At 44.4% G+C, this 24,278-nt stretch overlaps 1 protein-coding gene and 1 non-coding gene across 2 annotated transcripts in view; both read left to right on the top strand.

The window, feature by feature from the left end:
• SDK1 (sidekick cell adhesion molecule 1) overlaps positions 1-24,278 on the top strand; it is a 771,944-nt gene that overhangs the window by 208,332 nt on the left and 539,334 nt on the right. The gene's annotated exons all lie outside the window — the stretch shown is intronic.
• TRNAF-GAA (transfer RNA phenylalanine (anticodon GAA)) lies at positions 17,391-17,466 on the top strand. Its single transcript has one exon. It is a non-coding gene; the product is annotated as a tRNA-Phe (tRNA).

The following is a 24,278-nucleotide window of genomic DNA, read 5'->3' as shown; positions in this document are numbered from 1 at the left end:
ATAAATAGTATTAAAATGGCATGATTCCCCAGATTGATATGCAGATTAAACACAATTTATCTCAAAATCTGAGCTGAAATTTTCTGTTGTTGCAGAATTCAGCAATCTGATTCAAAGATTACATAGAAGTAAAAGGGACCCATAGTAACCAAACAGCATCGAAAAAGAAAATCAAAGTTGGTGGTTTCACACTTCCCAATTTCAAATACTCCAAAGGTATAATAATGAAGACAGTGTGGTATTGGCATTAAAAAAGAAAAAAAAAGACATATAGATCAATGGAATAGGATTGAATGTCCAGATATAAACCCTTACATTTATAGTCAATTGATTTTAACCAAAGTGCTAAGACAATTCAATTAAATGGAGAAGAGAATAGTCTTTTCAGCAAATTGTGCTGGGACAACTGGATTTCCATGTGAAAAGAATGTCTGGACCCCTCCCTCACAACTTGACAAAAATGAACTCAAAGTCTTTCTAATAGCTAAAGCTGTTAAACTCTCGGAAGAAAACATAGTGATCTCGAGACCTCGGGTTAAGTAATAGTTTCTTAGATATCACACTGAAAAATACAAGCAGCAGAAGAAAAACAATTTTTCACCCACTGCTGTCGGCATGTAAAACGGGGCAGCCGCTTCGGAAAGCAGCTTGTCAGTTCCTCAAAATGTCAGAGATGCAATTACCATTTGACCCAGCCGTTCCACTCCTATATGTGATAGGTACCCAAGAAAAATGAAAACATACATCCATTGAAACATGTGGACACGAATATTTCCAGCAGCATTATTTATCATAACCCCCCAAGGGGAATCAATCCTAATGTCCATCAACTAATGAACTGGCAAATAAAATGTAGTATTGCCCATGCAGTTAAATATTACTCAGCAGTGCAAAGGAGGGAAGCGCTGATGCTGTTGCGTTCTGTGACACGGAAGAACCTTGAACACGTTCTACGAAAGGAGAGAAAGCCCACACAAGACTCTCTCACATACTCTGTAGTTTCCCAGGGCTGGGAACGAGGTGGGGAATAGAATGGAAGTCAGTGGGTGTGGAATTTCTTTTCGGTGGATGGAATATTCTAATACTAGGTTGTGACAGTGACGCGTTTACGTGAACATACTAAATTCCATAAATTGTACACTTTATAAATAAAGTTTGTGGTATACAATCATCTCAGTAAAACTTGAAGTAAAACCCAGTTATTCTGTAGCTGTCAGTAAAATAATCAACAACAGAAGGTTTGGGACCATGCTTTATGGACCCTTTTGTGTGTGTGTGTGTGTGTGTGTGTGTGTGTGTGTGTGTGTGTGTTGGAGATGTATTCGGGGCTGCCAAGTGACAGGAAACCAAGTGGCAGGGTTTTGGGTGTCACCAGGTTTTCCTCCAGGCGCTAAGGAAGTCCCTCTTTTATTCATCATATAGGTTGTAGTTCCACATAAGATTTCGTTTGGAAAATGGATTGTACTGCTTTTAAAAATAAAATAATGGGAAGTAGATTTTCAAAGCATGAATCAGTATTTACAAGGATCTGGCTTGCTACATATATATACACACACATATATATATGAATATATTTATATATATGAATGTATATATATTATGCGTATATCCTTAGTTTATCCTTTCAGTCAGTATTTTTGAGCATTTTGTGCGCCTTGCATCCTAATATTTATATAAATAATGTAACATTTCAAGTGGTGATATCACTTTGGATGTTTTATTTTATTTTTTTATTTGGTGATTTTTCTGTATGGTAAAGCCCCTTTGATTATTACAGTTCTTTTCCTCAAAATATATAGGTTGTATGTATTTGAAAATAAAGTAGAAATTTTTCCTTTTCTCATATTTTTTTTTCATGGATTGAGCATTTTAAAATATCACTTATCTTCTCTTTTGCCTTATTAACTAAGCCTCTTTAACTTTGAATGGCTGCAATAGAGTTTACAATATGTATATTGAGCTTTTATGTCTGTCTCTAAATAATATTGTATCCCTTCATATGAAAGGTACATGCTATAGCAGCATCCTGTTACCTCCCCTCCTGCCCCTTGTGCTGTTACTATCACATACTTTTATGTGCATTATAAGCTCTATAATAATTTCTCTCAATTATATTTAATCATGTTTATATTTTACAATGCTTTTCATTCCTTTTTGTTGATAGAAGATTTCATCTTATGACCTTTTCCTTCAGCCTTTAAGACCATTTTTAAAGCCCCTCCCCCTCCCCCCAGTTCAGTCTTTTGAAAAATTCTCTAAGCATTTCTTTGGTGGAAAACCAATTTTAGTTCTATTGTAAAATGACATTTTTACTGGATATAGAATTCCAAGGTGAGTCTTAATTTTTTCCTGAAAGAGAAGGATGCTCTTCCATTGTCTTCTGACTTGTATTGTTTCTGATGAAAAGTTAGTAATCAGTCTCACCTACTCCCTGTGTGAAATTTATTTATTTATTTTTTCCTTTTGGCTTCTTTGTAAGTATTTCTTTGTCATTAGTTTCTTCAGGAATTTCATTAGGATGTGCCTAAGTTTGTTTTCTTAGTTCTTATTCTGTTTGGGGTTTGTTAGCCTTTTGGCTACATGGGTTTATATTTTCAATTTGCCACAATTTTAAAATTATATCATCAAATACTTCTTCCTGTACCAGTACTCCAGTGATGTGTGTAGAGTATATTGCCTCTTCACTCACCATGTGACTTCCCCTTGAGGTCTCGGGCAAGCTCACACAGCCGCTGACAGACAGGACCGGTGTTTTCTCTCATCAGCCCTGTGCAGGGTTTCTGAGGGACAAGGGACACGACAGGCGGAAAGAGACCCCCGGATACACATGGAAGACGAGCATTTGGAGTCTAAATCTTTATTATATGCGGCTTAAGTGTCTTTTTGTCGCTGATAGCTTATTGGTTGCTTGCGTAACTGTACTAGCCAATGGGGTGAAGTTGCCATGGCTGAACACAAATTGAGCGTGTCAGGGGGAAGGTGAACATTTGTTTGCATTGGCAATCATCTGTTTTTCATAAAAACTACGTCTTAACGTAATTTCTTTTAAGAATGCCTCCTAGAAAATACAGCACTGAATAGGAGAGAAAAGGAGCTAAAGCTGCACAAAAACGGCTTTCTCGACAAAAAGAAACCACTGAGCAGAGAAAGACAAGGCTTGCTTCAGTCGCAGAGCAAATGCGTCTTTCTCGGCAAAATGAGACTGATGAGCATAGAGAAACAAGGCTTGCCTCAGATGCAAGACAAAAAAGCCTGTCTCGACAAAATGAGTCCCTTGAACAAAGGCAGGAGAGAAATGCAAAAAAAACGACAGAGTAATGCTGACCAAAATGCAAAAAGGATAAAACAGTTTCAAACGGAGAAACTTTAATTTTTGAGCATTCCTCTGGTGACATGAATATTAAATGTGAGCACTGTCAGTCCTTAAACTTCAAGTTAGAAACTAATCGATTTGACCGTGGCAAGAAAAGATTTTCTCAATGTTGCAAGTACGGAAACATTGTAGTTCCACTAATTGAGAATTATCCACCACTCTTGAATAAATTATTGACTAATCAGCATCCAAATAGCAAACAGTACATGGATAGCATTCGATCCATTAATAGTTCATTTGCTTTTGTGTCCATGGGAAACAAACCAATTGACTTGCCTGGACCAGGACTTTATTGCTTTCGACTTCATGGTCAAGTTTCCCATCAAACTGGAACTCTCAAACAGGGTTGCCATTTCAATTGAGACGTAGACAATTTCCTGTAAAACTTGCCTTTGCTATGACCATCAATAAGTCTCAGGGCCAAACGCTTAAGCGTGTTGGCATTTTTTTACCTGAGCCTGCATTTGGACACGGTCAACTTTATGTTGCCTGTTCAAGAGTTCGTGAAAGAACGGACGTAAAATTAAAAATAATTGATGGTCCTCTGCAAGACGAGCTTTAAAATGATGGAAAGATCTACACAAGAAATGTTGTGTACAAAGAGATCTTTGACATGTGGATTAACATTATTTAAATCACCTTTATTTATTGAGCTAGTGGTGGCTCTTAAGAAATGTACCGCCAGTGGTTTCCTTCATTGCACTCTACTTTAAGCAATTAAGCAAGTAGAAGGGGGAAACCCCGTGGGGCACTAAGCAAAGGGGCGTCCTCGCCGCCTGCCCTGGGTAATTCAGTTTGAATTAGCAGACACCTTTGCACAAATCATTTTAATTACAATTTATAATATCTAGAACAGCGGTCATTTCGTATGACCGCCGGGCTTTCTAGTTTTTAGATAACTGAATGGTTTAGAACAGTGGTTCTCAACTCAAGCTGCGCGGGAGGATCAGGAGTGTGGGTGGGGCCAGTGCTGGTCAGACCTCTGTAGGCAGCAGCCCTGATTGGAGCAGCTTGGCTGAGAAGAGCCCTGACATGGAGGTGGCTGGGGACGCAGTCATTGTCTTGTCCCTCCAGCTTCTCTAAGACAGACAGCCTTATCCAAAGTAGGTCTCATGATGTTTTCCCCAGTCTCTGGACCTGGGGATTTCTGCACGGACGCTTGAATTCAACTTTGGAAACCACTGACTTTTGGGTGATGGGTATGTAACATAATTGAATGACAAGATAACCTGGACATGTTTTCTTTGAACATATGTACCCTGATATATTGATGTCACCCCATTAAAATTAATAAAAATTTATAAAAAAACAAAACAAAACCACTGTGGGCTGCTGGTCAGCATGGTGAAGGAAGAACAGTGTGTGAGGTGTGAGAAGGCCAGAGTGTCTCAGGGAGGTTAAAATTTCATAGGATAGCAATGTCTGATCGTCAGATCGTAACTGATCTGCACAGAAAATGTGGTTGCCAATAAGTGTCACTCATAATGTCTCGGCTGGTTGAAATTTTTACTTGGCAGTGTTTGGTTGTTTGTGTCATGTGACAGCATTTCAACTGATGACTGACATTCAGATTTTTGTTTTTCAAAAAAAAAATTATTAGGTGGTAGATGGAAGATTCAATGAAGAAATGAAGGGTGATGAGAGGCTGGATTTGGGGGAGGAATGTCATTGTTTTTCTTTCCAGATATTTCAGCTCATGTTTCTCTCCGCAGTGAGGAGTTTCCTGGTTCATAATCACCTTTAGCAGAAATGTCACTGGTCTTTAAAGAGAGAGTTGTGTACTATGGGAGATATACCACTTTTTTTCATTCATTTAGCACATTTATTTAGCCTGTGCCATGTGCCAGTTAAACTGTCGGCTCTTGGGAGATATCAGTGACCAAATGGACAAAGATTCTTGCCTTCCTGGAGTTTTTATTTAGTGGCCTTATTCATCGGGGACAAATAATTAATGATCAATATAACAAATAAATTATATGGCATGTTATAAGGTGATTGGCACTATGGGAAAAGACATAGGGTGAGCATAAGGGATGGGGTTGAGTGGTCCGCACTTTAAGTAATGTGTGGGGGGGTGACATTTGAACCAAGAAACCCTTGAGAGACATGAGGGGGTGTGAGCAACGCAGTTATCTCTGGAAAGAGTGTTCTGGTGAGCGCAAGGACCAGACAGGAGAACGGCCCAGCAGGTTCCAGTAAGCGCCTGGTCGGTAGGAGGAAGTAAGCTAGAGAGATGCCAGGGGCTGGGCCATCAGTGCCCTGGGGCGAGGACTTTGGCTTTTACTCTGTGTAAGTTGGGAAGTCACCCGAACAAGAAATGACAGGATCCGGCAGAAGAGGACTGCTCTGGCGGCTGTATTGAAGAGTGTAAGGACGAGGGTGACAGCAGGGAGACCAGGTCAGGGGCTCGTGCGGGTTAACGGAGCCAAAAGTGGGCTCGCCCAGGATGGCAGAAGCCTCAGGGTAGAGCCAGCGGGATTTCCTGCTGGATGTGTGGTCTGAGAAAGGACTCGAAGGTCTTCCCCACAGCCTGCGTCTGTTCCTTTTTTTTTTTTTTTTTTTTTCCTGAAGTTGGAAACGGGGAGGCAGTCAGACAGACTCCCGCATGCGCCCGACCGGGATCCACCCGGCACGCCCACCAGGGGGTGATGCTCTGCCCATCTGGGGCGTCTGTTGCGACCAGAGCCATTCTAGCGCCTGGGGCAGAGGCCACAGAGCCATCCTCAGCACCCGGGCCAACTTTGCTCCAATGGAGCCTCGGCTGTGGGAGGGGAAGAGAGAGACAGAGAAGAAGGGGAGGGGAAGGGGTGGAGAAGCAGATGGGCGCCTCTCCTGTGTGCCCTGGCCGGGAATCGAACCCGGGACTCCTGCACGCCAGGCTGACGCTCTACCACTGAGCCAACCGGTCAGGGCCATGCATCTGTTCCTTTAATAAGGTAACCCAGCATTTTCTTTCTCCCTTGTTGGCATTTATAAGGTGTGCTCTGAAAACTATACTGTAGTTAGATTATTCTTCCTTTCTTTTCATTTGCAGAGTGGCAATAGCTTTACTTATTTGTATGTCCCAAGATTTCAGTGATAGTGATTAAAAAAAAAAAAAAAAAAAAGCTCTAGTTCAAAAACAACTTAAATTCATTGAAGTTTAAATTATTTAAAGTTCAATAAGTAGATTATTTTGGTCATTTTACTTACATTAGTGCTCTACATTTAAATTTCCTGTTTAATGAACATTTAACTAACACGTATAATTTGCTAATCAGATTGTCAGACTTTGTTAAATGGCTTGTCGAAATGGTTTTTTTTTTTAGCATCTATTCCTGTCTCCTTAATGTTGTGGAATTCCCTCTTTAATTCAATTTTTTCCCCCTCTCTGGTGATAGCCTTCAGCGACAGTAGTTAGCAATTATTATTTTTTTTTTATTTCTTGATGATAAAAATAAATTCACCGTAGAAAATTAGTAAAGCATAAAAGTTTAAAGAAGCAAAAATAGAAAAAAAAATCATCCTTTTACCATTCTGAAGTTAAATGACTCGTTTGGAGAATGGAATCATTTTTTGAGGGTCATTGTACATAGCGTGAGGTTGCCGTCCAGGAATTCCACGAATAAAAATGGATAACACTGGCCCTGGCTGGTTGGCTCAGTGGTAGAGCGTCGGCCTGGCGTGCGGGGGACCCGGGTTCGATTCCCGGCCAGGGCACACAGGAGAAGCGCCCATTTGCTTCTCCACCCCTCCCCCTCTCCTTCCTCTCTGTCTCTCTCTTCCCCTCCCACAGCCAAGGCTCCATTGGAGCAAAGATGGCCCGGGCGCTGGGGATGGCTCCTTGGCTTCTGCCCCAGGCGCTAGAGTGGCTCTGGTCGTGGCAGAGCGACGCCCGGAGAGGCAGAGCATCGCCCCCTGGTGGACGTGCCGGGTGGATCCTGGTCGGGCGCATGTGGGAGTCTGTCTCTCCCCGTTTCCAGCTTCAGAAAAAAAACCAACCAAACAAACAAAAAAAACGGATAACACTGAACATGACTGAGCTCTTAACTCCGGGCCAGGCACTGTTCTTGGTCCCGCTGGTCCGGAAGTCCTCCCAGCGACTCCGTGTGGCATAACGGTGACTGCATGTCACTGCTGGAGGATCTGACAGGAGATGGTGCTCAGAGCGTCAGGATCACACTCAGATGGTCCGCCTCCCCCAGGACCCCGTCTTTGTCTCTGTGCTGCTGCTCCGCTTGGAGATGATGCTGGATCTCAGGACTTTTGGGATATGGTTTCTTGTTTTGGTTTTACTTCTCACTGAACATTAATAAAACGTTTTTGAATACATCTTCAAGTGTATTCCTGGTTTTGTGCCTTGCCTTTTCCTGTCCTTGAATTGTTCTTCATTTGCTGCCAACTCTTTATTCATGAGGAAATGAACCTGTTAGGTTGTGTCTTAGGTTACAGATGTTTTGTCCAGGTTTATGGTTTGCTTTTTCATTTTAAATTTTGAAGCTTTGATCGCAAATTTTGATTCTTTTTAAAAGACTTTATTTATTCAGAGAGGAGAGAAGGAGGAGAGAGAGAGAGAGAAGAGGGGAGGAGCAGGAAGCATCAACTCCCATATGTGCCTTGACCAGGCAAGCCCAGGGTTTTGAAACGGCGACCTCAGCGTTCCAGGTCGACGCTTTATCCACTGCGCCACCACAGGTCAGGCGAATTTTTTTTTTTTTAAATGTGGGCCCGAGTATTCATTTGGTTCTCTTATGATTCTTCTGTTGCCTCGAAACATAGAAATGTCATGTAGAAAGTGGGTCGTATTCACGTGTACGTTTTTTGCCTTCATTAACGGGATTTTGTCTGGAATTGTGTTAACATTATAAATCAACTTGGGAATAACTGACATTTTAAAAAGTAGTCTTTCTATACATAGCCATCTCTTTGCTCAAATCTTTGTTATTTTGAGTGTGGCTCAGTGAAGACTTGGCTCAAGCAAGGCTCATGTGGATAAATGTTAAATTTACGGCAAACAATATAAAGAAAATATTAGTGTCTTAGAAATAAGGGAGGAGCAGAAGGGTGAGAAGGGTGAGACCCGTTATTACTGTTTCAGACAGATGTTTGCACAGCGTCTTTTGGGGTTTGTATGTTTTTATTTGAAATCCCAAGTATGATTTGTGTGTGTGTGTGTGTGAGAGAGAGAGTGTGTGTGTGAGTGTGTGTGTGTGTTTGTGCACATCTGACTGTGAGAGATGACAGTCAACATTTCTTCACTGCGTAAAATAAATATACAGTATAATCTTTCATTCCTATGTTTTTATGTGCCAGTTTGTATTTTCTGTTCATGAAATAAGTAAAAGTATGCAATTAAAACTTACAAATATATTTGCAGATAATGTACATATATTAGCTTTGGCTGCATTCAATAGGAAATTCATATGGCTTAAACAAGAGAGAGGTTTATTCCAGTCTTAAATTTAGAGAAGGAGGCTCTGGCCGGTTGGCTCAATGGTAGAGCGTCAGCCTGGCGTGTAGATAGCCCGGGTTCGATTCCCAGCCAGGGCACACAGGAGGAGCACCCATCTGCTTCTCCACCCTTCCCCCTCTCCTTCCTCTCTGTGTCTCTCTCCCTCTCTCCCTCTCTCCCTGTCTCCCTCTCTCCCTGTCTCCCTCTCTCCCTGTCTCCCTCTCTCTCTCTCTCTCCCTCTCTCCCTCTCTTCCTGTCTCCCTCTCTCCCTCTCTCCCTCTCTTCCCCTCTCCCTCTCCCTCTCCCTCTCCCTCTCCCTCTCTCTCTCCCTCTCTTCCCCTCTCCCTCTCCCTCTCTCTCCCTCTCTCCCTCTCTTCCCCTCTCCCTCTCCCTCTCTCTCCCTCTCTCCCTCTCTCCCTCTCTCCCTCTCTCCCTCTCTCCCTCTCCCTCTCTCTCCCTCTCTCCTCCTCCTCCCCTCCTGCAGGCATGGCTCCAGCACAGATCCCTGTGCACAAGACCCTTAATAAATGTTGTCAATGTCAGTGATAAGACAATGACAGGGCCAAAACTGTGTGTCATGCATAACTTCGAACTCCACTTATAACTTCAGGAGTGACTTTAAAAATCCACAGCTGTGCAGTGAAATGCTCAATAATTTATGCTCAGAGTTATACTTCTGATAATACAAGTATCCTCTATAATATAGAATGTGCTCTTAAAATACTAGACTTTTCTTGACCTTCACGATTAGAACTGAATGAACAAGCGTCTTACTTACTTTAGTATTTGAGGGTCATTGCGGAATGGTCTATGAGTTTAGCCAAAGGGAAATGTTGATGTAAATTTTGCTTTGTACATTTTGCACTGTTTTTCAACACTTGATTTTACAAATTTCTAGATTTTACAAATTAGAAATTACTTGAAGTTGCCCATGTATTATTAAGAAATCCCCTAGTATACTGTCAGAGATACCGATCACCTTATTTTGATCAATTTTTGAAGATTGAAACAAAACTAATGAAAAAATTCTCTTTACTATGAATAAGAGGCTTAGCTGAAATTATTCATTTTTGACCTTTGAAAATGTCCATGTACTGTAATTAGATGGGCTTTCTGCACATGTAATTATTTCATTGTTATTTTATATTTATAATTCATCAGATGGGAACTAAAAATATTGTCTTTTAATGCATAAAGTGGAAAGAATGTAAGAACATTTTAGAACTTTTCTTTGTTTATACTGTAACTCAAAAGATAGTTTCTTGTTTTATGTTCTACTTTTAAAATGGGCATATGTGTATATAAAACATAAGATGCATATTCAAACTATATCTATTTGTATGCACCTGTGTATTATAATTATGTAGGTTATACAAATATACACATTATGTATGCTATGCATTATGTATTATGCATATATGCTATGCTTACACATACACGCACCTATATATAATTTACCATGTGTACACACACACACACACACACACACACACACACACATTACTCTTGGATGGAAGCTGCCTATATGACATCATCCATCTGGATGGTACTTATATTCTATTAACCAAGAAAATTGAAAGTACAATCAGAAAAAATTTAATGACCCTAAAAGGTCTATTTTCTATTCTAAGAAATAATGAAATGAAAACAGTCTTCCTGATTTTCAAATGAAATATTTTTTAGTGTACTTTTCCAGTGCACTGCTAACAATACTTTTGCCAAGTCTTCTATAAATATGTTATGTAGGGTGTAATATAGTCTTTCAGATGAATTACTAAGGGTTTATATGACTGATGATGGGGGAAAGTTCATGGAAGTCTCGTGTGAAGAACTCTAGTTACTGTCTGACAACAATTTGAACTATATCTAGTGTGACACATTTTTATTTTAGAAGAAATTGATACAAAGTCATTCAAAGAAAAGCACGTACGCGCTTTCTTTAGAATTCATTAACTGGAATACAGTTTGTTTATCCGTGATTTGGGGACACGAAGAAGCACTCACGGAAAGAGCTGTGAAGTGCCACGTGGGGTCAGATCCGCCTGCTGGTTCGTGGCTCCCTGATGTTTTCTGTAGGGAAGGAGGGTGTTTGCTCTGATCCTGTCATCTTGGCTAATTAGGGTTATAAGCACACAACTGGATTTTTCTCTGTGACTTCGACTGCATACATCATTCATAAATGTATGAAATCTCCTATGGAGCCAACCTGCATTGTTAGTCCGAACCATTTTCAGATGGAACTTGTCCTAGGCCTTCGGAGAGAGGGACCGCAGCGCTGCGGTGGTCCGGACACTGCGCTGTGGTGGTGAGGACACTCCGGGGCTCAGGTGTCCAGGACACTGCACTGTGGTGGTGAGGACACTGCGCTGTGGTGGTGAGGACACTCCGGGGCTCAGGTGTACAGGACACTGCGCTGTGGTGGTGAGGACACTGCGCTGTGGTGATGAGGACACTCTGGGGCTCAGGTGTCCAGGACACTGCACTGTGGTGGTGAGGACACTGCGCTGTGGTGGTGAGGACACTGCACTGTGGTGGTGAGGACACTCCGGGGCTCAGGTGTACAGGGCACTGCGCTGTGGTGGTGAGGACACTGCGCAGCTCAGGTGTCCAGGACACTGCACTGTGGTGGTGAGGACACTGCGCTGTGGTGGTGAGGACACTGCGCTGTGGTGGTGAGGACACTGCGCTGTGGTGGTGAGGACACTACGTGGCTCAGGTGTACAGGACACTGTGCTGTGGTGGTGAGGACACTGCGCTGTGATGGTGAGGACACTGCGCTGTGGTGGTGAGGACACTCCGCGGCTCAGGTGTACAGGACACTGCGCTGTGGTGGGGAGGACACTGCGCGGCTCAGGTGTACAGGACACTGCACTGTGGTGGTGAGGACACTGCACGGCTCAGGTGTACAGGACACTGTGCTGTGGTGGGGAGGACACTGCGCGGCTCAGGTGTACAGGACACTGCGCTGTGGTGGGGAGGACACTGCGCTGTGGTGGGGAGGACACTGCGCTGTGGTGGGGAGGACACTGCGTGGCTCAGGTGTACAGGACACTGCACTGTGGTGGGGAGGACACTGCACTGTGGTGGTGAGGACACTGCGCGGCTCAGGTGTACAGGACACTGCGCTGTGGTGGGGAGGACACTGCACTGTGGTGGTGAGGACACTGCGCGGCTCAGGTGTACAGGACACTGCGCTGTGGTGGGGAGGACACTGCACTGTGGTGGTGAGGACACTGCGCTGTGGTGGTGAGGACACTGCGCGGCTCAGGTGTACAGGACACTGCGCTGTGGTGGGGAGGACACTGCACTGTGGTGGTGAGGACACTGCACTGTGGTGGTGAGGACACTGCGCGGCTCAGGTGTACAGGACACTGCGCTGTGGTGGGGAGGACACTGCACTGTGGTGGTGAGGACACTGCATGGCTCAGGTGTACAGGACACTGCACTGTGGTGGTGAGGACACTGCACTGTGGTGGTGAGGACACTGCGCGGCTCAGGTGTACAGGACACTGCGCTGTGGTGGTGAGGACACTGCGCGGCTCAGGTGTACAGGACACTGCACTGTGGTGGTGAGGACACTGCACGGCTCAGGTGTACAGGACACTGCACTGTGGTGGGGAGGACACTGCGTGGCTCAGGTGTACAGGACACTGCGCTGTGGTGGGGAGGACACTGCACTGTGGTGGGGAGGACACTGCACTGTGGTGGGGAGGACACTGCACTGTGGTGGTGAGGACACTGCACTGTGGTGGGGAGGACACTGCACTGTGGTGGGGAGGACACTGCACTGTGGTGGTGAGGACACTGCACTGTGGTGGGGAGGACACTGCACTGTGGTGGGGAGGACACTGCACTGTGGTGGGGAGGACACTGCGTGGCTCAGGTGTACAGGACACTGCGCTGTGGTGGGGAGGACACTGCGCGGCTCAGGTGTACAGGAGCGCCACGCGCCTCCCAGGTGTCCGGCGGGTGAAGCTGCAGCCGTGCTGGTTTCCTCTGCCGTTCTGTAGAGCGCTGTGTTTGTAGTCTACCTTTAGTGGGTTTCTTCTGCCGTCTGCATTGTTTTAGCTTGTTTTTGTTCGATCCCCTGTGTCTCCCTTGAGTGAGACGCGCGCACCTGCTGCACAGCATCAGAGGTAGAAACGCACGCGGTTCCTTAGAAAGGAAGTCGTGTCCTGCGCTTCGCAGACTCTTCCTGATGATAACGCACCACTTTGACGCGCCTCCTGCAGGAATCAGAGCCTGTTTCATTAGGAAACAACCCAGGACAATTTTGTTTTTGTCTTTTTTTTTTTTTTGGCGGGGGGCGGAGGGGAGCCACGAATGTGTCACCTTTCCTGACTCCTAGCGCCGAGTCCGCCCTCCCTGGGGTAGGCTGAGTTCTCTCTCATCTTGAACGTGTTCTCTGTGAGTTGTTCACGTGGATCCCAGCGCTCTGCTGGTAAGGCTCCCGGCGCTTTTATGTTCATAGTCAATTAGTCTTGAATTGTAACACCACCCAGTGCCTTCTCTTTCCGGCACGTCTAGAGGGGACTCCTGTGCATCTCTTTTCCTAGGTCGTCCTTAAATTAGACCGTTTTTTGTTTTTGTTTTGTTTTGTTTTAGCACCTGACACGACAATTGTAGTGACTCTTTTCAGAAAACAGATTCTTTGTTGTGGATCGTTACACAGCGATTAAATGCTTTCTCTTAGTCTAATGGTGATTCATTTTGTAATTTGTTTGTCTGTCTTTCTGTCTTTTCGCTTTGGTGGAGAAGCTCAAGACTGGGGTGGTGGGGAGGATATTCAAAGAGCCCAGTGAGGTGATCGTTTTAGGCTCTTTCTTGTCAAAACATATTTTATCCTTCAAAGTGTTTTGGTGATGTATGTATATTAATATTTATAGTTTGTTTTGCATAGAATACAGGCTAAATTTTAAATTATCTCATAGTATATAAACCCCGTGTTGATAGTAAACAGGAAAATGCATTTCTTATAGGTGAATAATTTATTTTGTATTATCTTTTCTGGAAAAAATTAGTAATACGTATTAAAAGTCCTTCAAGTGTGAGCCTTTTACCTGATAAATACACTTTTTGGAATTTATCATAGGAAATAATAATGACAACGCTAGCTAACATCTCTATACCACTTGCTATGTTTGGGACACTATCTTAAGCATTTTACGTATGTTCACATATCAAACTCATCATAACCTGATGAGCCAGGTGCTGTTGTTATATCCATTTTTAGATTAAAATATTGGGGTGCCAGGAAGGTTACATAACTTGTCCAGAATCACATTAGCTACTGAATGGTGAAGCCAGGATTTTATGTTTCTGTAACATGTAGAGATGTGCATAAAATGTAAGTAAAAGATTTAAAAATTTGGATCCACTTATATTTCCACAAATAGAAGTGATATTAATTAAGAGGAGAATCATATAATAGAATTCTATGAGGACATTAAGTTGTGGAAAATGCCTTCCATAATACTAAACCTTGAAAAAGCGTGATACTCTTTTAATAGAAAGAGCATAACTACCCATATATTAAAATATAAATATTATATAACTAAGCCAGGAGACCATGTAACAGAATATTAATAGTGTTGATTGCCTCTGGATGCTGGGATTATGGGTGATTTTATTTGTGCGTGTATTTTTCTGTTTCCCAGATGTCTTCCGTTTACCACGTTATTCTGCATTTGGAGAAAGGATTATGTAAAATTGTTTTAATTCAAGGCTTTTGACCACGTTCGTAGTTTCACCTTCTGTTTCTCCAGAGCTTCTGGAGAGCTGCTATTCAGTTCTATTGATTTATTGTATCCAATTTGTCAGCCGAGTTAACACCCTGTGTTGTTATCTGTTGGCTCCATTGAACCCTTGGATGGTTATCTCATTAGTGTAGCATTATTAATAACAAAATCATGTGTACAAACCCCCTGTAGGCTATTTAATTTTGCTGTGTTTTGTGATGCAGACTATACCCCTAATCCTGTCACTGTGAGAACTCACTGGATCATAAGGGGGCGCTTTGCCTGAATGCTTCAAAGTTTTAGTATAAATGTCTCACTTTGTTTCAAAAGCAGTGGAAGTGAAGAGCCTTATCGTATCTGTTAGTTGTAACATATATGACCCAGTTACTTTGAAATTCAGTTTGGCTCTCTCTCCACAAGCGTTCTTGAATAAAAACTGCTTTTTCCGGTTCCCCCTGTTCATGTGGGCACGCTAATCTTTGATCTAACCTACTTACTAGCATTTAAAGAACCTCTTCTGTTTGGGGAGCATGTCTGAAATTGCACTGTGGTTTGGACACTTTCTTGTTTGACCTGTGCTACCGTAATAACCACAACCTCAGCAGCTGAAGACAACACTCATTTATTATCTCACCGTGCTGTAGAGCTGGAGTCTGGGGACAGTGGGGCTCTGCTGGTTCCTCTGCTCAGACTGTCACAGGGCTGGGTTGCTTTCTGGAAGCTCTGAGAGTGAATCTGCTTCCCGGCTCGTTCAAGGCCTTGTCCAGGTTCGGTTCCCTGTGGTGGGAGGACAGAAGAAGCCTGTATTTCCTTTCTCACTCTCAGCCAGGAGCGGATCTCTGCTCCGGGAGGCTACCCACAGTCCTTCAGATGTTTTCCACGATGCTCTCTAGAAACAACAGTCTGATCCATTCAAGGAAATCTTCCCTTTCCTTCTGCTACAGTGTGTCCGTAAAGTCATGGCGCACTTTTGATGGGTCACAAGAAAGCAACAAAAGACGATAGAAACGTGAAATCTGCACCAAATAAAAGGAAAACTCTCCCAGTTTCATACCTATTCAGTGCAGTTCGATGTGGGCTCACGCACAGATTCTTTAGGGCTCCTTAGGTAGCTATCCCGGATAGCCTCTACAGACTCGTCACTGACTGATGGCCTACCAGAACGGGGTTTCTCCACCAAACTGCTGGTTTCCTTCAACTGCTTATCCCACCGAGTCATGTTATTCCTATGTGGTGGCGCTTTGTTATAAACGCACCAATATTCACATTGCACTTTGGTCACAGATTTGAATTTAGCGAGCCACAGAACACACTGAGCTTTCCTCTGTACCGTCCACATCTTGACTGGCATGGCCGTGGGCTGCTCCGCTGTATACACGGTGTTAGGTCATCATCCGCGCATGTGTACATGCTGCCACATCATCCTACAGAAACTGGGAGGGTTTTCCTTTTATTTGGTGCAGATTTCACATTTCTATCGTCTTTTGTTGCTTTCCTGTGACCAGTCAAAAGTGCACCATGACTTTACGGACACACTGTATATCTCTCTGCTTTAAGAGCTCCTGTGGTTAGGTATCCAGGATAATCTCCCCATGACAAGCCAAAGGAGCTTTGGCTTTATCAAGTAGCATGTTCCTAGGTCCCAGGGATTAGGGCATGGACATGTTTCCGGGGCTGCTAGTTTTACCCCCAGGAGCCTGTTTGTTCTCATGCATAGAAACAAATTTCTTCTCTGTGTTAAGCATGGGTGCTGACCACAGGAGAGGATGCCCAGAAAGTACGGGATATAGTCCAGTCTCGTGAGTTGGTTAAAAACTAGTTGAGGACTTGTGATAAAGACGCATGTTTGGTATTTTAGGATTTTAGAGGAAAGTAAACTCAGTAAAGATGCAAACTGACAAAGGCTTTATCAAGAAGGAAGACCTGAGTGGGCCCTTTAAGACTATCTTGGATTTTGATATTCTAAGGATGGAGTTGTAGATGACAGGAGGAACGTGATCAACTTGAGCAAATGTGAGGTAGCCTTGGGCATGAGGTATTCATGTGGCACCGAAGAAGCTTCCTTGACCAGGCTTAGAAGTAGTAAGAAGAGAGATATACAAATTGTGGAAGGTTGAGTGTGAGAGTCAAGCAATAGAATTTTGGTATGACTTCCAAAAATGGGAGACCACTTAGTTTCAGACCAAGAAAGCATTAATATGAGAAAATGAGTGTTTAATAATAAAGATTAGTCTGGAGGAGAGATTCAGGGTGGACGAATGGAAGGTGAGGGTGGGGTTAGGACTGCAAGCCGGTGCTGCCGCCATCTGGGCGTGGGGTGCAGGAGCCGTCACCAAGCACTCTCGTTTCAGCCATCTTAAGAATGGGCGTCTCCAGCCATCTTAAGTATGGGCGTCCTAAGACTTTTATGATTTTTAAAGACTAAACTTTAAGTGGCTACTTCATGAACTCCATTAATGGGACTGTCTTTTGGTTTGATTGTGTACAGTAGGTCTCTTTTGTTTCTCTCCTGTTTTGAGGCTGTGATGTCGGCAGGAGTGGTGATCTTTCTTTCTCCTATGTCAGCGCTTCCTGGACTTTTCCCGCGGCTGCCCTTCCGAACACATTCAGGACAGAAAGAATTGCCTCTTCTGTTTGAATGTCAAGAGCTGGCATTCAGAAACCTGAAGTTATTTTCTCAAGATCGTTATTCAGCCTATCGGTGTCATAAGTAGAAGCAGAATTCTGGGCTTTATACTTCTGACCCAGTGGTCGATCCTCTGCGGTTCTTCTTAGACGTACGTTGAGAGAATCTTCAGATACACACCTTAAACTGAGCTGAGTCATCTTCCTCTTAATAAATGTGTAAGCCCTGGCCGGTTGGCTCAGTGGTAGAGCATCGGCCTGAAGTGCAGGAGTCCCGGGTTTGATTCCCGGCCAGGGCACACAGGAGAAGCGCCCATCTGCTTCTCCACCCCTCTCCCTCTCCTTCCTCTCTGTCTCTCTTTTTCCCTCCGGCAGCCAAGGCCCGGGCGCTGAGGACGGCTCCATGGCTTCTGCCTCAGGTACTAGAATGGCTTTAGTTGCAACAGAGCAATGCCCTATTGGGCAGAGCATCACCCCCTGATGGGTGTGCCTGGTGGATCCCGGTCAGATGCATACGGGAGTCTGTCTGACTGCCTCTGCGCTTCTAACTTCAGAAAATTACAAAAAAAAAAAAAAAAAAAAGTGTGTATATATTAACTGGTTGTTTTTTTTTGTTGTTGTTGTTGTTTTTCATTTTTCTGAAGCTGGAAACAGGGAGAGACAGTCAGACAGACTCCTGCATGCGCCCGACCAGGATCCACCCGGCACGCCCACCATGGGGCGACGCTCTGCCCACCAGGGGGCGATGCTCTGCCCCTCCGGGGCATCACCATGTTGCGACCAGAGCCACTCTAGCGCCTGAGGCAGAGGCCACAGAGCCATCCCCAGCGCCCGGGCCATCTTTGCTCCAATGGAGCCTTGGCTGCGGGAGGGGAAGAGAGAGACAGAGAGGAAGGGGGGGTGGAGAAGCAAATGGGCGCTTCTCCTATGTGCCCTGGCTGGGAATCGAACCCGGGTCCTCCTCACGCTAGGCCGACGCCCTACCGCTGAGCCAACCGGCCAGGGCCTATTTACTGGTTTTTAAGGGTACAGCTTACGTGTGAGACATGAACATGCAGTAAATACTCGGGGGGCTGTGGTCGCAGGGACTTGTCTTTTTGCCCCTCAGCTTAGGGGGCCCAGCTCAGAGAGGAGATGCTTGTTCAACTAACAACTGATGATTGGCAACTTGAAAGGCTTCTTCTTTCCAACCCTCTTCCAACCTGCCAGAGGCCTGCGGGCTGGTGACCCACCTGTAAGAGCCTCACTCCGGATGACTGATGCATGGATCCTGCTTTAAGGCTCACAGCAGCCTCTGAAAAACAAGATCTTGTTTTAAAATAATTTCCATATTGATCCTTGAGGGGGGTTGGTGAGATTCACATCAGAGAGTGTGACCAGCCTCTTCTAAGGAGATCTGATTAGTCTGCTAAATTCAAACTAGCATTTTCGACATGATTCCAGTAAAGGTTACAGGCTCTCTGTGGCTCTGAAATTTCATTTCAAAGTTAAGAGTTCCCTAAGGGCTAGTTTGACTTATTTAATTACGCTGTACAGGACTTGGGTAATAGTTTTATAAAAACCGTCTTCAAGGCAAATTTGTAATTTAATACTAAGCGGTAAAATTGGTACACCTTTAACATTTATATTATGAGACAGGTGATGTAGATTAGGATTAAGTAAGGGAAAAAAATTTTATGTATCACATTTGAATTAGAAATGACAATATTTGTATATTTAAAAGAAAACTTGAAGGGGAAAAATCTCCTGAAAATCTATATGCAATTGACCAGAATGATGTCATTGTTAGAGCCACCAAATACCATGAAAGCATATATAAATCAGAAATGAAACTGCTTGTTTTTCCTACATTAACAGTTAATTTTTATTTTATTTTTTTTCGTTTTATTGAGACATAATAGATATCCATTGCTTTATCAGTTTAAGGCATAGAGCATGATGGTTCTATTTACATATAGATCAGGGGTCCCCAAACTTTTTACACAGGGGGCCAGTTCACTGTCCCTCAGACCGTTGGAGGGCCGGACTATAAAAAAAAAACTATGAACAAATTCCTATGCACACTGCACATATCTTATTTTAAAGTAAAAAAACAAAACGGGAACAAATACAATATTTAAAATAAAGAACAAGTAAATTTAAATCAACAAACTGACCAATATTTCAATGGGAACTATGCTCCTCTCACTGACCACCAATGAAAGAGGTACCCTTCCAGAAGTGCGGCGGGGGCCGGATAAATGGCCTCAGGGGGCTGCATGTGGCCCGCGGGCCGTAGTTTGGGGACCCCTGATATAGATTGTAAAAATGATTTCCACAGTAAGTTCAGTAACATCCATCTTCTCATATAGAGACAGTAAAAAAAGAAAAAAAGTTTTCCTTGTCATGAGAACGGTGAAAATTTTTAGTGTTTTCCCCAATGATGTGCTATAACTTCCATTTAATAATCCCTATTGTCAGATTGACATTGTGTCCGCCTCTTGTTGCATCCTGTGTTTTCTGTGTCGCCTGAGCGTAGGTGTTACATTTATAAGTACACAACTTACTTTGTGTTTCTGCCGAGAGAGGTCTGTGGTGGCATCTTTGTTTTTACTCGTTACACTGTTCCTCCATCGCTTTGCTTGGGCGTGCCGGACAAAATGGTTACTTTCATTTCTCTTTTCCACCATCCTGATTGTTTCCCGCAGTCCCATTTGTTCTTGTCAAGTTTTCCTTCATGCCATCAATCTGCCTCATTTGCCTACCGGTTCCGTTTCTTTTTTCACGGCGGCGCAGAGCCGTGGATGGTCTTTTATGTGCTTGATTTTCATTCCCGGTGCGTGTACAAACCACCAGAGTATGCGATTTTGAATCCTTATATGTGTCTTCCAGATTTAGCTGTATATTATTATGAAGATATTTGTCATCTGGGCAGCTCTGAAAGGCTTTTTTATTTTTTATTTTTTTCCTAGACACCCTCTGTGTTCAGTTTCTCTAATGTTCACATGGCGGTTTGTTAAACGGTATCAATCGAGCCTCCGTTTCCATCTTCTGGCCTCGTGTAAATTCCGTTATTAATGGCATGTTTCTGGTTTGGTGGTCAGATCTTGGGGTTTGCCTAGTGGTCACTAACCCTTTCCTTTTGCCACGGACAGCGAATCCACATCTTCGGACGATTATATTTCATAACAGTTTGTTATACATACATTTCTGTTCATGTGTCAGTTTAGCAAATATTTACTAAAGGCCCACCCTGTCTAAGTAATTCGTCATGGGAATACCCTGGTGAACAGAATGCCCCTAAGAAGAAACACATTCCAGTGTGGGCGGCGAAGACAGTAGGCACAACACACAGCAGTGCTGAAGACAGCGTTAGGTAATAAGAAAGGAAATAAGGCCGGGTGCGGAGGATAGAGCTGAGGATGTGGCGCCTTGTCAGGGAAGGCGTCTTCGGAGAGGTGACATTCACGCAGAGACGTGACTGGCGCGATGGATGGAAATGGAGGGCACCCTGGGGAGGAGGGAGCGGCAGGTGGCGCGGCCCTAGGGGAGAACTCGGCTGGCACGTCTCCAGTGTGCCATCATGGAAAACGGGGACCGAGTGGGGAGGGAGGAGAGATGATGACAGCGAGGAACGAGGGACCACCAGCACGCGGGGCGCGCACTGGCGTGCGTGGTGACAGAAACTCTGACCCTGTGCAGACAGAGCTGAGTGCTGAGATTTCTGTCAGGGGATAGGGGACCAAGAGGAGGTGAGCGGCTGACCCCAGCGGGGGTGGGGGGTGGGGGGGGAGCAGGTAGGGTGGGATGGTCTATGAGCAGAATAATGGCCTCTAAAAATACCCACTTGCTAATCCCCGGAACATGCAGACGGATATGTTACCATCCATGACAAGAGGGACTTTGCAGATGCGATGGCATGGAGGTTTTGAGATGGGGCGACTGTTCTGGTTCATCTGGGCCGGCCAGACACCATCGCAAACGTCCACCCCTACAGGAAGAAGGCAGGACGGTTGGGGTCAGAGAAGGAGATGCGATGCAGGAAACTGAGGCAGCGGGATTGAAGGTCAGTGCCGCTGGTTTGCAGGTTGGGGAGCGAGGGAGCCACGAGTCAGGCATCCCAGGAGCCCCTCTGGAAACAGAAGAGAAGGCCCGCGACAGCCCGCTGTCAGCCCGGGGCGACCCGTTTCACTTCCGAGTTCCTCGCTGGTGCTGTGTGAAGCGACTGAGATTGTGGTAGGTGATTTGTTAGAGAGCATCAGGAGGAAAAGCATGCAAATGGTTTAAGGCGACGTCTTCAAGTTTGCCGAAAGTTTTGAGCGAGGAAAAAAGACCCGGAACCAGCCGTGACATGGCCAAAGTCAGGACAATGGCCTGTGGGGCGTGGGAGAAAAAACAGCTGCCACCTGCAAGGGCTTCGGGGGTCAGCCCGGCCTCCCTGAAAGAAAGGAGCTGGTGTGCTGTTCAGAGAAGCTGAGGGGAGGGGCGCGCGTTCCAGAGGGCGCGTTCCAGAGGGCGCGTTCTAGAGGGCGCGTTCCAGAAGGCACGTTCTAGAGGGCGCGTTCCAGAGGGCGCGTTCCAGGTGGCGCTTTCTAGAGGGCGCGTTCCAGAAGGCACGTTCCAGAGGGCGCGTTCCAGAGGGCGCTTTCCAGAGGGCGCGTTCCAGGTGGCGCGTTCCAGACGGCGCGTTCCAGACGGCGCGTGTTCCAGACGGCGCGTTCCAGGCGGCGCGTTCCAGACGGCGTGTTGAGTGCAGAGGTCAGGGAGGCAGCATTTGAATGTTTGCCAGAGGGAGAGTCGTAAGGGGTGAAGAAATGCGGGGTGTTGGGAAGCCCAGGGTGCTCTGCACCCTTGTCGTGACTGACAGGGACAGCCAGACACAAGCAAACAAGCACATCGTGGCAGAATGGCTCCTGGGGAAGGAGGGTGACGGGCTCTCATTCTGTCCTTTGCTGGGACTGGTGTGTGAGGCTGTGTTGGCGGTGGGCACCGTGGGGCCCTCGGGGAGAGCAGCGAGCGCCCATCCGTACAGGTGCTCCGGCGGCCTCACCTGGGTCTCCACAGACCTGGGTAGCACGTTCCTGGTTGTGGAGTGTGTGAAGGTCCCCCGGGGCCACAGCAAAGCAGCCACAACCCTCATGTCCCCAGCCATCAGCCATCTGTTAACACTGGCAAAACAGAAAATAAAACTCACTCTTTAACAATTATCTTCTTTTTTTTTTTGTACACCTGAATCGAAAAGAAACGTGTGTTCATTATAGAGATTATGGTAACATATAAAGAAGAAAATAAAATTACTCACTCAAATAAGCAGCATTACATTTTGGTATACCTTTTTACTGTTTATCTGATCTAGTTCTATGTAGCTGAAATCGTGCTAAATAAATAATTCTATGTCCTGCTTTTTTAAAATTTATTTTTATTTTTTATTCATTTTAGAGTAGAGAGGGGGAGAGAGAGAGAGAGAAAGAGAGAGAGAGAGAGAGAGAGAAAGGGGGGAGGAATAGGAAGCATCAACTCCCATATGTGACTTGACCAGACAAGTGCAGGGTTTCGAACCGGCGACCTCAGCATTCCAGGTCGACGCTTTATCCACTGCATGACCACAGGTCAGGCCTATGTCCTGCTTTTTGAACATAATATACTTAGTAGCCATTTCCTTTTCTTTTTAACATTATTTATAAGCAACCATTTAATGTCAAAAAATAGTATTCCAGCATATTAATAAGTCATAATTCAATATTGGGTAGTTTCAGAGTTCTAAGTTTTCACTATTATGAGATGAACACCTTTGTGGATAAAATTCTATATTTAAAGACAGTGGTTCTCAACCTTTCTAATGCCGTGACCCCGCAATACAATTCCTCATGTTGCGGTTACCCCAAACCAAAAAATAATTTTGGTGGCTACTTCAAAACTGTAATTTTGCTACAGTTATGATTTGGAATGTAAATACCTGATATGCATTATGTATTTTCCGATGGCTTTAGGCGACCCCACTAGGGTCGCGACCCACAGGTTGAGAACCGCTGCTTAAAGAGTATAGATTTGAGATGGACTTGTAAGAATGTTATAACTATATAAAATAGTAATAACTTTTAAGGACTCCTGAAAATCACGTTAAATTATATTCCCAAAACCCGATACCAGTTTTCGCCCACTCTATTGATAAGTATGTAAGGGCACATTATATCAGCTCAAAATCGTAATGAGTTTATTTACATAGATTTTAAAATACGACACAACAAACCATGAACTCTTAGAAATGACCCGTTTCAATTTGTTTCAGAGCAGTGATTAGATATTTCTGGTGTAAGTAATTCTTACAGATAGATATTCATCCTCCTCCTGCTAAGACACTGCTAATTAAAGTGCATGGATTTTTTTTTTTTAGTGACTAAATGCTTATAGAAATTTTTACGCCTTTCCAAATTATTAAGGAATGTGTGTGTTTTATCATATTATTAACCTATGTGATAACCTATAGAAGACATCTACCCAGAACTAGTTCTTAGAACAACTGTAGTACATGAAAGACATAGGAAGCCAGGTCAGAAGGGACAAGGAATAGATAGAGCTTTAAGATTCACTCGCGTTTTATAAAAGGGAAAGTCCATGAAGAAATAGAATGAACAATGGAGGGAAACTAGTCTTGTTGTGTATTTGTGATATTGTTATCGACAGAGCAATCCTCATTTTCAAATAGATAGGCATATAAGGTAAATTATTTATTTTAAAATTCTCTTGAATAGCCTGACCAGGCGGTTGCGCAGTGGATAGAGCGTCGGACTGGGATGTGGGAGGACCCAGGTTCAAGACCTCGAGGTTGCCAGCTTGAGCGCGGGCTCATCTGGTTTGAGCAAAAGCTCATCAGCTTGGACCCAAGGTCGCTGGCTCCAGCAAGGGGTTACTCGGTCTACTGTAGCCCCCCAGTCAAGGCACATATGAGAAAGCAATCAGTGAACAACTAAGGTGTTGCAATGCACAACAAAAAAACTAATGATTGATGCTTCTCATCTCTCCGTTCCTGTCTGTCCCTGTCTATCCTTCTCTCTGACTCTCGCTCTGTCTCTTAAAAAAAAAAAAATTCTCTTGAATATGAAGTTAGCGTGTGCGTGAACGAGAGAGAAAA

This window comes from Saccopteryx bilineata, chromosome 4 (genome assembly GCF_036850765.1).
Source record: "Saccopteryx bilineata isolate mSacBil1 chromosome 4, mSacBil1_pri_phased_curated, whole genome shotgun sequence".
NCBI lineage: Eukaryota > Metazoa > Chordata > Mammalia > Chiroptera > Emballonuridae > Saccopteryx > Saccopteryx bilineata.
This window is presented reverse-complemented; position numbering and strand designations above follow the sequence as displayed.